Raw genomic sequence first — 16,351 nt, forward strand, 5'->3', positions numbered from 1 at the left:
AAGGCATTTGGTTCAGCATTTCCAGAGCAAAAGAGTCTTCCTCAGTATCTCAGACATCCCTGTAACGAGTTTTACTGCGCTCAGTTCAGGAGCAGTTTGAAAAGCTCTCTATGTATGTGGATGGAACCCCAAGCAGATGACCTGGATTCCTGGGGCTCTGTCTGCTGGAAGCTCAGGGACAGGCGCAGGGAGTTTGCCTTGGCTCCCCCTCCCTACCAGGGACAGAGTCTGCCCAGCAACCCATAGGGAGTGAGATGCCCCTCCCAGGGAGTTCAGGAGGGGAAGGAGGAGCCATTGGCTGGAGAGTCTGGAGCCAGCCTAGGGAAGGGGAAGCTGGCTGTGTGGGAGCTAGTGAACCCCAGGCCTGCATGCAGGGTTCCCCCTGAGAACTAGCCTCTAGGGACCGGAAGGCAGGATCCCTAGGCTGGGTGTTATGTCTCCACTGTTGATTCCCAGTTTGTGGAGTTTGCTGGGAGGCTTCCCCAGCGAGGCAGAGCTGGCTCTCCCGCTCCCTGGGTGAGACCAGCCACCATGGTCAGCGCTGCCCTGTCTGCTGGTTCGGGGCTGCTGCCTGCTGTGTGTGTGTCTGAATGCTGGGCTAGGAGGTTATAGTTTGAATTTTGGTGCAGTTGTGTGGCCTGAACCCCTTTGTGATGAGGGGAAATTCCGGGATTGAAGCAGCCTGATTCCTGCCTGAGGAGGATCCCTGCCAGAAGAGAGCAGCCCCTCTGCAGTGACGGAGTCATCTCTGAACCTGAGGCTCATCCATGGAGTGTGTGAGTGCAGCATCTTTTAGTTAGTAAGTCAGGGAATTTGTTTGGGGATTTTATTACCTGCTGCATATTAAACCTGTGGGGGATTTACCACCTTCTCCCACTTGTGAGTCCTTTGGGCTGTACTGGACCCAGTCAGCCCCACTGCTAAACCACTGCAGAGAAGAATTTTGTGGTCAAAAGTCATCAAGGGCCCCAACAAAGTGCACGTACCAACAGGACACTGACCTTACAGTTGTAGGGCACCGGTGAACTTAAAAATAGTGTTTTACCCTGTTCTATTTGTCTCCTGTTTAATATAACTGTGTTTATTATAGTGCATGTGTTTGTGCTTTTTCTGGGAGTCTCCAACTACCTGGCAAGTACAGGCAGTCCCCGACTTACGTGGATCCCTAGATACGAACGGGGTGAGGCAACTCCCGCACATGCGCAGCAGCATTCCCGGGGCTCGCTCACCTGGGTCCTAGGATCCTCCTCCTCCTCGGGCCGGCTCCGACTGGGGTCCCGCAGAGCTGCAGGGCAGAGGAAAAGTGCCTCCCCACGCCCGCTGCCCACCCCCACCCCCCTGCGAGCAACAGGCTGCTCCCTCCCCTGAGCAACAGGCTGCGGAAGAGACAAAAGCAGCCTCTCTGCCCCTCCTCCCCTCTATACATGCCGGGCTCCCGGAGCGCAGCAGCGTCCCCGGGGCTCGCTCACCTGGGTCCTAGAATCCACCTCTTCCTCCTCTTCGGCCGGCTCCAACTGGCCTCTGCCTGCAGCAGCTGGCCACAGGGACAGGGATCCCGCAGAGCTGCCGGGCAGAGGAAAAGTGCCTCCCCACGCCCGCTGCCGCCCCCCCCCCCCGCGGCCTCTCATCCTGCACGCCTCCCCCTCCCCCCCAGCCAGCAACAGGCTGCCCCCTCCCCTGAGCAACAGGCTGCCGAACAGCAGACAAAAGCAGCCTCTCCGCCCCTCCTCCCCCTATACATGCTGGGCTCCCTGGGCAAACAAAGACTCCACCAAAACAAACAAAGTGCTGGCCTCATTGTGTTAGCAAAAAAAGGACCCTCCTCCTAGAACCCTGGGTGGTGTGTGGAAATAAAGCTATTAGCTCAAAGCATGGTGCAGAGCTGTTTGGTATTTGATGAGTTACTCCTTTAGTCCTGAGTTTGTCACAGGGACAGAAATAGATGTGAAATCTTCTGAACAGGGGAACAGACAGCAAAACAAACATTAGAGGGGAGTTAACCTTTCCCTATGCTATCCAAAACTAAAAAAAATGTTTGGCTAGAGTTTCCCCTACAATATGTACCAGTTCCGACTTACATACAAATTCAACTTAAGAACAAACCTACAGTCCCTATCTTGTACGTAACCCGGGGACTGCCTGTATGTGGGGATTCCCCTGGGTTAGAATTTTTCTCCCAACCTGCCCTGGTGACCCTGCCAGGAAGGAGTGAGGGGGGTGGAGGCACAGCCAAATAAATCCATCGGAAAAAATAAAGTTGAGTGGGTGGCGGGATGCAGAAGAACCCAGACCTCTCCATCAAAACCTGTAAGCAGATTGGCCTTAAAGAAGGTAACCAGGTGGAGAGGGGCGCTACATGTATATTTAGTACTAAGCAATTAAAACAACATTAAAAGGCATCACAAGCATTAAAAGGCATTAAAAGCAATATTTAAATGGAATAACAATCTACATCTACTCCTTAACCCAATTTAGCAGCTTAATTCTTAATTCAATTTAACACACTCACACACACTCACCCTCTGGGGCTGGCCAGACCCCCGGGAATGTTGGTTAATTTGGTTGAGGTGGAAGTCCAATGTGCACATCACCCCAATATGCCGAATCGATGGACTCCAACTCCTGGGGGGAAATGGTGTGGTATATATCCCCTCGGCAGGGGCCAGGCCAGTGGGATGCCATCCACTGGCTGCACACAGTCCAGGTGGGGTGATGTCCGTTAGTGACACCCCCTTCTTCTTACTGGTGTGTCCACGACCGATCCAGAAATATCCGGTTTTTGCACCACTTGCCTCACCACTAGTGAGAAACAACGGTCTGTCCTTGGTTAGACTCTTCTCTTGTTACTTTTCTTATCTGGCAATGCTGGAAACGCTGCCTCAGCCACATACACAGAGTTCTTTTATTTCCCACGGTCCTTCTTCTTAAAGTTGTAAACACGTCCATAATCCTCCGGGGGTTTTGTCCAGAACAAACAAGTCCATAATTCTCTGGGGCGCTTGCCTGGACCTCAGCATGGCCTCTCTTCAGCTCACTTACTGTTGATTCACTCATGCACTCGTGCTAACCATTCACACTACCCATGATTCATGACACAGGTGACAGAGGAAGGCTGGTTCAGTGGTTAAAGAACTGAGCTGGGTTCAGCTCCCTGCTCTGGCCTGGTTCCTGGGACACTCGGGGTAAGTCACTGGGCTGGGATTCCCAACCCAACTCCCCTTAAGGTCAGTCAGTGTCAGGCACCTACACAGCTCTGTGAATCCCATAGTCGTGTCGTGCTTCGATTTCCCCCACCTGTAGCACGGGGCTAATAGCCCTGCCCTGCCTCACAGGCAGGTGAGAGGGTCAATACAGCGATGCCCAGGAGGTGATCACTATGGTAGTGGGGGCCAAGGCAGCACCCTCAGCCTGGTCCGCACCAGGAAGTATTGCTGAGGCAGTGGAAACCCCCCAGTGTGGACACAGCTCTAGCCCTGTGTAAGTGATTCTCCTCCCCTGGCGCCACTGATGATGTCCGAGTGAAATAATCCCATTGGCACTGGACAAAGCAGCCGCAGCATTTACCTGGCACCCACCACCTGACACGGACAGAGATGAAAACTGGCTGAGGAGTTGGGGGGGGGACAGTAGATCACTGCTCCTGCACTTGAAGCATCACAGCCCGTTAAACAGCTTCTCAGCTACTAAACACATCGCCCCAGTGTCTGAACTTGGCTTTCCTGGGGCAGGCAGGAGGAGACCCAGCTGGGAAAAAAACGGCCTTTTTTCAACATGAAATTCTTCCGGGAACCAGCTTTGAATTTCAGCTATTCTAGGTGTTGTTGGAATCACCTTCTGCCTCCTGAGCCCTGTGACTGGAACAGGAGCATTTACTTCTCGCATTGGCCCCCTGCACACTGTGTGGCCATTTGTCATCTTTTTCTCATGCATCCTGTGAACTTTGTCATTTGCTTTTCAGCCCCAGCTCCCAGAGTCAAGGGATTCAATGAGCCTCTCAGTTTCGTTATCAGTTCTCTCCAACCTTTTTACACCGAAGATCCCTTCTTCAATGTCAGGGCAAGCCAAGATCTACTCCAAGCACCCACCACCTTCCCCAAACACCCATCCCTTCCCTGAGGCCCAATCCTGTCCATTCTCCTCCTCTCCATCACTTGCTGTCCCCAGCCCTTATGCACTCTCCCTGGGTTGAGACAGGAGGTGCGAGCTCTGAGGTGGGAATGGGGGATTTGGGTGTGGGAAGAGATGAGAGATGTAAACTCTGGGAGGGAATTCAGGTGCAGCAGGAGCTTGAAAATGGACAGATGTCTCAGGAAGGGGGGTGTGACATACTGGACCGGCCTGGGCACAGTTGAAGGTGTCCATTCAGGGCGAATTGCTCAACTTTGGGGCTCCTTACAGACCCCAGACTGGAGACCTTCCCAAACAGGCTGCAAATCAGTCCCACAGAGCACTTCAGCTAGTTGCCTGAAGCCTCACGAGCAAAACCCCTCCAACATCCCAGCAATATCCGTGCCCCAGATGGCAGTGGACCTCATATTCAGGTGAGGGGTCTTAGAACCCAATTTCACCTACCCCGAACAAGTTCTGTCCGGTTCCAAGAAACCAGCCACAGATCCCTGGTCAATTTACCGTCTGGACCTTACCACAAATCACACTGAGACAATCCTTTAGCATCTGACATCTAAAGATTTATTGCTAACAGAAAGAAAAGCATGAGAGTAAGGGTGCTAAAGTATCATACGCTACATGCATTGCATCTCCCAGATCTCGATGCAGGCACTAGCAGAGAAGTTATAGCTGCTGGCTTGGAAGTCCTTATTGTACATCCTAGGTTAAAACGGGTCCTCAGTTCTTTCCAGCTCTTCGATCCCTGCACTGCTGCCTCTAGGATGAAGTGCTGAGCTGATTACCAAGATGGAGTCAGCTACATGGCATCTTTATACATCCTTCCTGGTCTCTTCTTGGCTGCAGCAGGTCACCTGGCCAGTGGCCTATCACTGTGTTCCCTGCTGGTAGCCCTTAGGTGTTGGTCACCATTCCCAAGGCGTGTCGTTGGCCCATTAAGTGCTATTGTCCCACAAGGCCTCACTAATCAGCATGTCCATAGGCCGAGCTCTGCCCACTGCTCAACCACATTCAGAGAGACTTCCAGTCTCCATACAGATTACAGATTCCTAACTAAACACACAGACATTATACAGATATGTGAAGAGCAGATACAGAATCAGAAGAAAGCAAGCTTTTGTTTGCCCCCTTATATGGCCCCCTTTGTACCACTTTTGGGGCGAACACCCCCCCATGGGTGCAGCAGTGACCCGGCTGCTCCCCTCACAATCCAATAATGTGACACTTCTGAGGTGCGACTGTGCAGCCGGCTGACTTCCTAGGAGGAACAGGCATTGAGAGGGGGGAGCACAGGGAATGGCTCAAACATCCCGAGGGGTGGCCAGAGGCAGGACACTCGCCTTGCAGCATGGGGGGAGGGGGTGGCCGTGACATCACACAGGCCTTTGGCAGGCCCTCCCCATATTAGGCAAAGATGGTGGGGAGGTGGTGACCTCACTGAGAGATGGTGACATCAGCCAGGCACAAGAGGGGGCAAGGCCGGGATGACCTCGCAGACCCCTGTGGCATTTGCTAAGGCAAGTCTCTGTCTCGCAATGTCTCTCTGAGGGTTCCTGCACGTGAGCGCCTGGAGGAACCTCTGTCGAGCTTTCTCCTCCTTCTCCTGATTTCCCTACAGCTCAGACATCCCTGTGGAGAAGGTAAGAGCCTCCGAGGGGGTTGAAACTGCTCAGTCTGATCCACCTGGTCCCGGCTGGATTCTAGGCACGGAACACTGGGTGAAAGGGTCGGAATTTTATTCCCCAACTGGGGCTTTGTCCCTTAGAACTACGGGGGCCGTGGGGGTTTCTCCTGTTTGGTTTCTCATTCCCTCCATCCCGCCCGCATTTCTCTTCTTTTCTTGCCTCTTTTGTCCTCTTCTGCTCCACACCCCACATGAAGAGCTGGTCTCCCAGGAGTCAAACCAGAAAGGTGGGGCAGAAATAGTGCTCTGACTGGGATCACCCCCATGATGTGGGCCATGCTTTGGGCTCTTTGGTGAGAATGTTCCACCGCTCTCCCTCAGTCTCTCCGATTGGCAGGACAGGGGCATTGACGGGGAGGAGTCTCAGGTCCTTGTCCTTGTGCAAGTCTGAGCCAGTACGTCAGACCCAAGGAGATGTTTCACCACGGTTGGTGGTTCTCTGCGTTCACTGTCTTGGGGCCAGACCCACTTCCTCAGATCATATTCTGGAAGAGATTTGGCATTACCATATACACCAAAGGAACAGAATGAAAAAAGTGAACACATTATTAACCTGACAAATTAGATTAAGTACAGAAGGTGGGGTGAGGGAGAGGAAGGGAGGGAATAGCTGTTTATGAGTTAATGAATGGCTAATCAGGGGCTGATGAGTGGGGAAGCTATCATTGTAATGGGCAAGGGAATTAGCATCTTTGTATCTTTGGAACATCGCTTATTTTGAGTTCAGGGAGCTGTGTAGATACACCCTAAGGTGCTACAGGACAAGTCCTTGTCTTTTAAAGTTACAGACTCGCAGGGCTGCCCCTCTGAAACTAGTTCTGTGACATCCTTTGGAAGCGCCTCCCAGTCTGCTGTTGCTGTCAATGATGTGTTAAATGGGAGGGAGGGAGATGCTCTCTTATAACCTCAGCCCCTGATTTCCCCTCCTCTCCTCCTGCCAGGGCAGAGCAGGGCAAGGGCCCGGCCGGCCACAGGGATGAAACCAGCTCCCTGCTGGGCACGGGGCTGTCCCTGCCTCCTGAGAGGAGATGCCCAGGCTCAGCCCCTGAGGAGCCAGCTGCACTACAGGGGTAGGACCAGGGTATGGGGAGCATCCCTGAGTCATGGGCTCTAGCTGCTCCTTATTGAGTGAGGCTGAGTCTAGGCTGCAAGTTTTTGCAGCAGAGAGTATGCTAATGACTCATTAGCATGAGTTGTGATGTCATTAGCATATTTTGTGCTTTTTTGCACAAGGGGTTTTTGCGCAAAAAGGAACAGCGTAGCCACTTCCGTTTTTCGCCATAAAGCCCTTTTGCACCAGATCCGGAGAGTCATAAGGATCTTGTGCAAAAAGGAGGTTTTGAGCAAAACAGAAACGACTACCCTGCTTCTTTTTGTGCAAAAACCCCCTTGTGCAAAAAACATTTGTCCCTCATTATCATACTCTCTGCTGCAAAAACCTCTCAGCGTAGACAAGCCCGAGAGCAGTAAAACCAGCAGCTACAGAAGAACAGAAGCAGCAGCAGAAGCAGCAGCAGAAGGCGGCGGAGCAGCAGAAGTAGCATCAGCAGAAGAATCAAAAGAGGAAGAAGCAGAAGAAGTAACAACAACAGAAGGTACAGCAGAAAGAGGAACAACAGGAAAAGAAGCTGCAGTAGCACAAACAAAAGAAGAAGCATGAAAAAAATAGGGGCAGAAGAAGTAGTAGAAAAAGAATAGTAGAAGAAACAGGACGTAGTAGCAGAAGAAGAAAAATTAAAATAAGCAGCAGTGGCACAAGAAGAAAAGTAGCAGCAGCAGGAGAAAAAGCAGAAGAAGGAGGAACAGTAAAAGCATCAGTAGCAGAAGAATCAGTAGCAGATTAAAAGGAAGCAGAAACAGGAAAGAAACAGCCACAGAATCAGCAGCAGCAGAAGAAGAGACAGCAGCAGATTGAAGCAAAAGTGGCAGCAGCAGTAGCAAGACTAGAAGAAGCAACAAAAAAGGATGGAGGAGCAGAAGCAGATGAAGCAGCAGGAGAAATAGAAGAAGAAGCAGTGGCAGCAACAGAAAAGCAGCAGCAGTAGAAGATGCAACGGAATAAGAAACAGAAGAACAAACAGAAGAAGCAGCCTGAAAAGAAGTTGGGGCAGGGAAAGTTGCAGGAACAGAAGCTGATAAAGCAGCAGCAGCAGCAGAAACAGTAGGAGAAGTAGCAGAAGAAATGTGGCAGGAGGAGAAGAAGAAATAGCAGCAGAAGGAGAAACAGCAGCACAGGAAAAGAGCAGAAGAAATAGGTGGTAGCAGCTACAGCACTGGAAGAAACTCAGCAGAAGAAGCCGTGGCAGAAGAAGAAAACTAGCAGCAGAATAAGTAGTAGCAACAAAGGAAGGAGGAACAAAAGCAGCAGCAGAAGAATCAACAAAAGAAACAACAGAAGAAACAGCAGCGACAGAAGAAAAGAAATAGCAGAAGAACAAGAAGCAGAAGCAGAAGAAGCAGACACTGTGGAAGAAGCAGCAGCTGAAGTAGCATGAGCATCAGAAGAAGAGCAGCAGCAGCAGGAGAAGAAGAAGGCAGAGCAGCGGAAGGAGCAGAAGTAGCAGCAGCAGAAGAATCGAAAGAGGAAGAAGCAGAACGGCTATGTCTAGACTGCATCCCTTTTTCATAAAAGGGATGCAAATTAGACATATCGCAATTGCAAATGAAGCAGGGATTTAAATCTCCCCCGCTTCATTAGCACAAAAATGGCTGCTGCTTTTTTCCGGCTAGGAGCTTTGCCGGAAAAAAGCGCTAGTCTAGACGCGGATCTTTCGGAAAATAAAGCCTTTTCGGAAAGATCCCTTATCCCTCTTAAAATAAGGGATAAGGGATCTTCTGGAAAAGGCTTTATTTTCCGAAAGATCCGCGTCTAGACTGGCGCTTTTTTCTGGCAAAGCTCCGAGGGAGAAGGGATCTTTCAGTGTCTTCTTTATGACTCGGGCGTGGCACAATCTAGTTATTTCGCGGGGAGGGGCAGGTATCTCACAATATTGCAAGCCCCAGACCCCCCGCTACTCTGGGTCCCAGTCCAGGCTATTGGATTCTGCACCTGCTGCCTAACTCTCTTCTCCATTATTAAGGGCAAAGCAGCAGAGACAACACCAGCAGCTGCCCTTCATAGCTCAGCTGGCAGCGTGGAGAACGGAAGTGGGGTCACAGCAAGTTATCCTGACGTGGCTGGTTCGGCTTGAAGGAGAGTTTTTTTCCCCTCCCCTGGCTGAGGCAGGGCAGGGGGAGGAAGGCAGGGCATGCTGGGCCCTAGGGGGAGCAGCAGGGCAGGCAAGGTGCTTCCAGGGAGCTGTTGAAGGGCAGGAATTCTCAGCAGCCCAGGGGCACAGCTGTGATGCTGTAAAGAGCCCAGCCCTAGAGGGTCAGGGGAGAAAGTGCCCAGCCAAGCCCTGGGACTCAAGCAGGGACCTTTTGCTCTTCAGTCTAACATGGGCCCAACGGAGCTACCTCAGCAGGAGCTGCCCAAGTGCTTTGGTCACCACCTCAGATGAGTGGGGGGAGTCTCTCCACCATAGCACACAAGGAAGAAGCTGTTGCAAGGGGCCCTGTGAGGCAAGATGAGTTTTGCCGGCTTCCCTCAGCTTGACTCGCTTCCTGCCTCATTCCTGCCTGGGGTCACCGGACCTGGAGATCATGGGTTTAATTCCACCTGGAGTAAAGACCTGCATTTCCCCCGTCTACGGCAAAGTAAAGTGACGATGGAAGTGTGGTGGGAGCTGCAAAGTGCCCCAGTAAGTACCAGATGCCTAGATGGGCTGAGAGAGCAGCTGGGTCTTGCTGAGTGGAGATTGGCCAGAAAGGTCTCAGGCCCTGCAATGGGGTTCACTCCCCTGGGCAGCGCCACCTGCTGGTTGCCTCAGGAATTGGTTTATTCCACAAGGATGCCCTCTTCTGATGGAGCCTTTCCTGTCATGGACCACCCTGTCTACAAATGGAGCAGAGTCTTATTTATGACTGGGCCGTGCCACAGTCGCCCACTGGGGCAATGCAAGGTACATCGCAAAGCCCAGCACCCCCAGCATTCTGGGTCCCAATCCAGAGCTATCGGATTCTGCTGCCTCTTCTAACTCCCTCCACCATTATTAAGGGAAAAGAAGCAGGGGTAACCCTTGGGGCTGCTTTCAGTAGCTCAGGTGGGAGAGTGGAGGACTGGAGTGAGAACTCAGGAAATTATTCTTGTCTGGCTTCCCTCTGTGTCTGTGCCCTCCTGAGGCAGGGCAAGAGAAGAAAGACAGCTTTTGTCTGAGTGAGACGTGTTCCAGAAAAAGCAGAGAGCCCAGAACCCACAGCAGCCAGCTTAGCAAAAATCACAGCCCCCCACCTCTGTGAATTTCTGTTGTCACCCGCTGGTACCCAGCACGCATGGAGGAGAAGGGACAGAGCTAGGTCAAGGGAAGGTTCTGCCTCCTGCCTCCCTTCCCAGTAGCTTTCCAGTATGAACCAGCTGTGGGTGTTAGTGCTTCCCCCTGCCTGGCCCTGCGATGGGATGAGTTACCTGGGCAGAGGGTGTCTCTGTATGGAGGCCTGAGTGTATTGTGATGTCATGTGTGACAACAACAAAGAATGTGGCTGCAGCATTCTTATCCTGCCTCCAGTCCAACTGGTTGGCAACGGCTGGTGCCCAAGGATCTGAGAGACGAGAACTGAGCCTCTGTCAAGAACCTCAGGAAGCCGCTGTCCCCGCGGGCGTGAGAGAGGATGAGTCTGTACAGAAGGTAATTCCCGGAGTCTTTCCCTGCCCCTGAGAGCCCACCTTGGAGATTGGTGCCTCCTCGGCCTAGGACGGGTGGGGACAGAGGCTGCAACAGTCAGTTCCCAACACTCCGTTTTGATTTGACTCGGGGCATCTTCCCTTCTCCTTCTGCTTCAGCCTTTCCCGTGCTCCTGAGGCAGAGGGGGATGATTTTCCCTCCCTGCTGACTAGTGGGGGTGAATTTCCATGTTTCTTACTTAAAGGGAACGTAGCAAAACTTGAGTAGAATTTGGGTTTATGTCTCCATGGAGCTTATTCCTCTTGGAGGTGCCCCTAAGACATCCCCTGCCTTCAGGGTGGGTAGAGAAATGTTTGGTGTCAAGTAATGATTGTCCAATATCGATGTGTTCACACAACATCCAGCTCAGAATGTACAGAATTAGAATAACAAAGTGCTATTTTAATTATATTGAAAGTGCTACAGCTCCATAGCCAGTCCCAGCTCTCATGTGGGTAGTTCTCTCAGAAATTCAAAACCCCATAGGAATTGTCCTCTACCCCCTCCAGCCTATAAAATATCTGTGTAAATTCCCTCTGACATTCCATTCCAGGTAATGGGTTGAAATAAACTGCTACCTCATTTTGTCATGAGTCTCCGTGTATTCCTCCTCCACGTATTCCTCCTCCTCCGGAGCTCCCTCCCCCCACGGCACAGGGGAAACACCCCCACCCCACCCGTGCACTCCCACTCCCAGGACTTTCCCCCTCCTGGCCGCAGGGAAGCCATGCTCCAGGTAAGGCACAGCAAAGTGAATGGGAAATGGAAGGGACAGAGTTTAGAATTTGGCGCTCCATGCAACTTGGTACCCTAGGCAGTTGTCTAGTATGCCTATAGGCACGGGCTGCCCGTGTGTGTGTGTGTGTGTGTGTGTGTGTGAGAGAGAGAGAGAGAGAGAGAGAGAGAGAGAGAGAGATCATTAGATCATGGTGTCCTGCAATGTGTGTGTATGTCAGTATGCTTGTGAGATCACTGTGGCCTGTAGAGTATGTGTGTATGTTATCACTGGTGTATATCTGTGTGTGCTGAACATGGCCTGCAGTGTGTATGTGAGTATGTGATCACTGCGTGTGTGTGACAAATATCGATCACTGTGCGGGGTGTGTGTGTCTGTGTAAGTGATCACCGAGGCACACTTAAGACCAAAATGACAAAAGTTTATACAGAGATAGTTTGGATATTCTAGAGAAGACTAAAGCCAGGCTCACAGACAGCACTGGAAGTTTGAAATGTTGCCCGTGTATCCACTAGTTGTGACACTGCATTGCATTGTCCTACATTCTGTCACCATAAAGTCCCCATTTCCTGCAAATTTGTCATGAGCTTTGCTTCATTATTTCTCTGCAATGATTTATTTGTAGCCCTTGTTCTGGTTTGCAATGAACTCCTCCTCCTCCTCTGTGGTCTTTCGGCTGATGATTTCACTTGACTACTGCCCCCAAATTGTTCTGTATTTGTTAGCTCGCTTGCTAATGATTTCAGTGCCAAATTCATCCCTGAATTGATGTGTGGAAAGTGAGGCAAAGCTGCCCGTTCATTTAGTTCATTCTCTGGAAACCTCTTATGCAGAGGCTTACACAGCAGGGAGATGAAACATAGAACAGGTTCACTGCTGAATGTTCATGGGTTGTGCTTGATTTGGTTCGATTTTTCACACTGTTGCTCCAAGAGACTGTTTCCCCGATATCCTGCCCTCTCATCCTGTGGATCTGAGCCCTTGCTAATTTTACAGCTTCACTTGTTGTTAAAGCTTCACTTCTGCCAGCGTCTGGTCAGTTCTGCTAATTTGCGTGAGACATCATTTAATACAGCTGCAGTGACGTGGCAATTAGTGTCAGAGATCTTATTCAGGCAGCACTTTGCTAATGGGTCATTATTTTCTCAGATTTCTTGTTCCAAATATTTAAGAAGGGGCTCATAATTACACAGCCAAATGTCTAGATAGCCACCGTTATTCAGTTAGAGGTTTCAACGATACAGTCTCATTTTCCGTGACATTTGCTCTTTCCTCAAATTATCCTCCTTGGACTGAGGAACTGCAAAAGACCCTATAAACAGTCTTAAAAAGGGTCTCTCCTTTTTTCAGCATTGGCACTTGGTTCCACGCATCCGCTAAACCCAGGTCTTCTCGATGGGCCACGGAGGGTTGTGCTGTTAAATATGGGATGCCCTGCTTGAGTTGTGTGGCAACACCATTGTTTTTCCTTAGTATGACTGAAGGGAACATCACCGATTTCATCACATCCCGCTTATTCAGGCTGTCAGAGGCTTAGACAGCAGCTGTAACAGCTTGTGCATTACAAGCAGATCATTGACTAATTCCACCAAACACAGTCTTCTGCCCTGCCCATGCTACACCTCTGAACTTGAAGCAAATGATAAGCAAGTTGGTGACAGGAATCGCTGCGCTTTCATCAGTAATAAGCGTATGGTAGGAAGACAGGTGAATAGCTGTCACGATTCTGAATGGACAATGATGTCAATTGACTCCAAAACCTCAAAAGCAGAGTTTTTTCTATGCCAGCTTGTACATGCTGGTGCGTTCCCATGTGGAGCTGTTCATTTGTATTGGAAGCAGAAAATTATCCATGAGAATTTTTATTTCTTCTGGCTTTAAATGTTTTCTTTCCATCAGTTCCAGTCTCTTCTGTTTCTCATTCGTGGTTTCTAAGAGCATACTTCACAGGTCATATCCCAGGGGATGAGAATTTCTGCTCCTAATAATATGTACAGCAGATTCACGACTTTGGCTTGCAAAATCAACCTCTTGTAGTTCAACGGCCTCTCCATTCCCATTGGTGGCCTGGGGAGAAGTAGCTGGATATTGTAGCCTTAGCACAAGTTTAGAAGGTCAAGTCCACATCAGCCCTGTACAGGAACATGTCTCTCCTCTGTACACAGATCTTGCCTTTAGATCATTGAGATTCTGCTTCATCTCTTTCATTCAGCCATTCTCCTTTGAGCGTGGGGCAGCATTTCTTAGGATTTCCCGCTGTGTTGGTCGATGCTCTTTGCCTCCATTTACAAATGACTGTTATATGCTCCATTATATTTCCTGGCATAGAAGTTAAGCCGAGTGGTCTCTACTTTCTTTGGTTGTTCCTATTTTCCCTTTTATAGATAGACAGTGTATTTTCCCATTTCCAGTCTTCTGGTATCTCTCTCAACCTTAATGACCTTTCAAAGACGATAGCTAAAGGCTCAGATACCTCCTCTATCAACTCCTTGAGCATCTAGGATGCGTTTCATCCAACCCTGGTGACCTGAAGACATTTAATTTTTCTTACTAAGTTTTCATTTCTAATGTTTTTTAGTTTAACTTCTAAACCTCCCCCATTCCTACTAGCATTCACTACCTTAGGCATCTCGTGGTCATCAAACTTGTTGGTGAAAACTGAAACAAAGTGTCAGTAAGCACCTCTGCCATTCCCAGGTTTCCTGTTATTGTTTCTCCCTCCTCACTGAGCAATGGGCCTACCCTGACCTTTGTCTTCCTCTTGCTTCTCACATATTTGTAAAATCTCTTTTTGTTACCCTTTATGTCTCTAGCTAGACTGAGTTAGTTTTGTGCATTCGCTTTTCTCATGTGGCCCCTGCCTAGCTGTGTTGTTTTCTTGTATTCATCCTTTGTTATTTGACCTAGTTTCTACTTTTTACACAACTCCTTTTTAATTTTTGGATCGTGTAGGAGCTCCTGGTGAAGCCAAGGTGGTCTCTTCCTGTACTTTCCATCTTTCCTGCTCAGTGGAATAGTTTGCTTTTGGGCCCTAATAATGTCCCTTGGACAAACTGCCAGTTGTCTTCCGCTCTTTTTCCTCTTCATCTTGCTTCCCATGCAAAACTTACGTACCACCTCTCTGAGATTACTAAAATCTGCCTTCCTGAAATCCACTGTCTCTATTTTGCTTTTCTCTCTTCTACCTTAGAATCGGGACCTCTATGATTTCATGATCTCTATCACCCAAGCTGCCTTCCACTTTCAAATTTCAACCAGTTCCTCTCTATTTGTTGAAATCAAATCTAGAGCAGCTTTCTCAGCCTTCTGAAATAAAAAATTGTCTCCAATGCAGTCCAGGAATGTATTGGCTAATCTGTGCCTTGCTGTGTTAGTCTCCCAACATGTGTATGGATCGTTGAAGTCCCCCATCACCACCAAATCCTGTGCTTTGGGATGTTTTTGTGAATTCTTTTAAAACAGCCTCATCCACCTAGAATCATCGAATCCTAGGGCTGGAAGAGACTTCAGGAGGTTATTGAGTCCAGCGCCCCGGCCCAATACAGGAGCAACCCCAACTAAATCATCCCAGCCAGGGCATTATCAAGCCAGGGCTTACAAAGCTCTAGAGATGGAGATTCTACCACTTCCCAAGGTAACGGATTCCAGTGCTTCACAACTCTCCTAGTAAAATAGTTTTTCCTAATAGCCAACGTAGATCTCCCCCACAGAAACTTGAGACCATTGCTCCTTGTTCAGTCTTCCATCACTACTGAGAACAGCCTCTCTCCATCCACTTTGGAATCTCTCTACAGAAAGTTGCAGGCTGCTACCAAATCCCCCCTCACTCTTCTCTTCTGTAGACTAAATAATCCCAAATCCCTCAGTCTCTCCTCATAGGCCATGTGCTCCAGCCCCCTCATCATTTTGGTTGCCCTTGGCTGGATCCTCTCCAATGTGTCCACATCCTTTCTGTAGTGGGTGGCACAGAACTGGATGCAATACTCCAGATGTGGCCTCACCAGGGTCGAATAAAGAGGAAAACAGGCTTTCTCGCCCCGGAGCTCACAGGCGGCGGGACCGCCCAGAGCGCAGCGGTCCCACCACCTCGACTTCCGGGGTGAGAAAAGCTGCTCCCGGTGCCCCTGGTCTGCTGGGGACCGTCTCCAGCAGACCAGGGCCACCGGGAGCGAAGCCGCAGCCACGGCGGGGTACCGCGCTTCTGAGGCTTTGCCAGAGCTTCGCGGCTTCGCTCCCGGTGGCCCTAGTCTGCTGGAGACGGTCCCCAGCAGACCAGGGGCACCGGGAGCAGCCCTAGAACCAATGCTTGGGGCTTTCCGCTTGAAACCGATCGCCATCCAGACATCAAGCAATTTATCACTAGCTGTTGGGCCCGACAATCTAGCTCACTTTATATCCACATTACAGTCCATATGTTCAATCCATACTTCCTGAACTGCTGGCAAGAATATTGTGGGAGATCAAATGAAAAGTTTTGGTAAGTCAAGGTATATCACATCCACTGACTTCCCCATGTCCATGGAGCCAGTTACCTCATCATAAAAACTAATCAGATTGGTGAGGCACGACTTGCCCTTCGGGAATCCATGTTGACTTTTTTAAGTACTTCACAATGGATTCCTTGAGGATGCCCGCCATGCTTTTTCTGGGGACTGAGATAAGGCAGACTGGTCTGTAGTTCCCTGGATTGTCCTTTTCCCCTTTTAAAAGATAGACACTGCATTTGCTTTTTTCCAGTCATCCAGGATGGCTCCAAATCTCTATGGCTACGTCTACACTGGCCCCTCTTCCGTAAGGGGCATGTAAATTTCAGCAGTCGTCGTAGGGAAATCCGCGGGGGATTTAAATATCCCCCGCGGCATTTAAATAAACATGGCCGCCGCTTTTTTCCGGCTTTTAAAAAAGCCGGAAAAGAGCGTCTAGACTGGCCCCGATCCTCCGGAAAAAGCGCCCTTTTCCGGAGGGTCTTATTCTTACTTCAAAGTAAGAATAAGACCCTCCGGAAAAGGGCGCTTTTTCCGGAGGATCGGGGCCAGTCTAGACGCT

Source organism: Pelodiscus sinensis, chromosome 19, assembly GCF_052426305.1.
Source record: "Pelodiscus sinensis isolate ZL-2025 chromosome 19, ASM5242630v1, whole genome shotgun sequence".
NCBI lineage: Eukaryota > Metazoa > Chordata > Testudines > Trionychidae > Pelodiscus > Pelodiscus sinensis.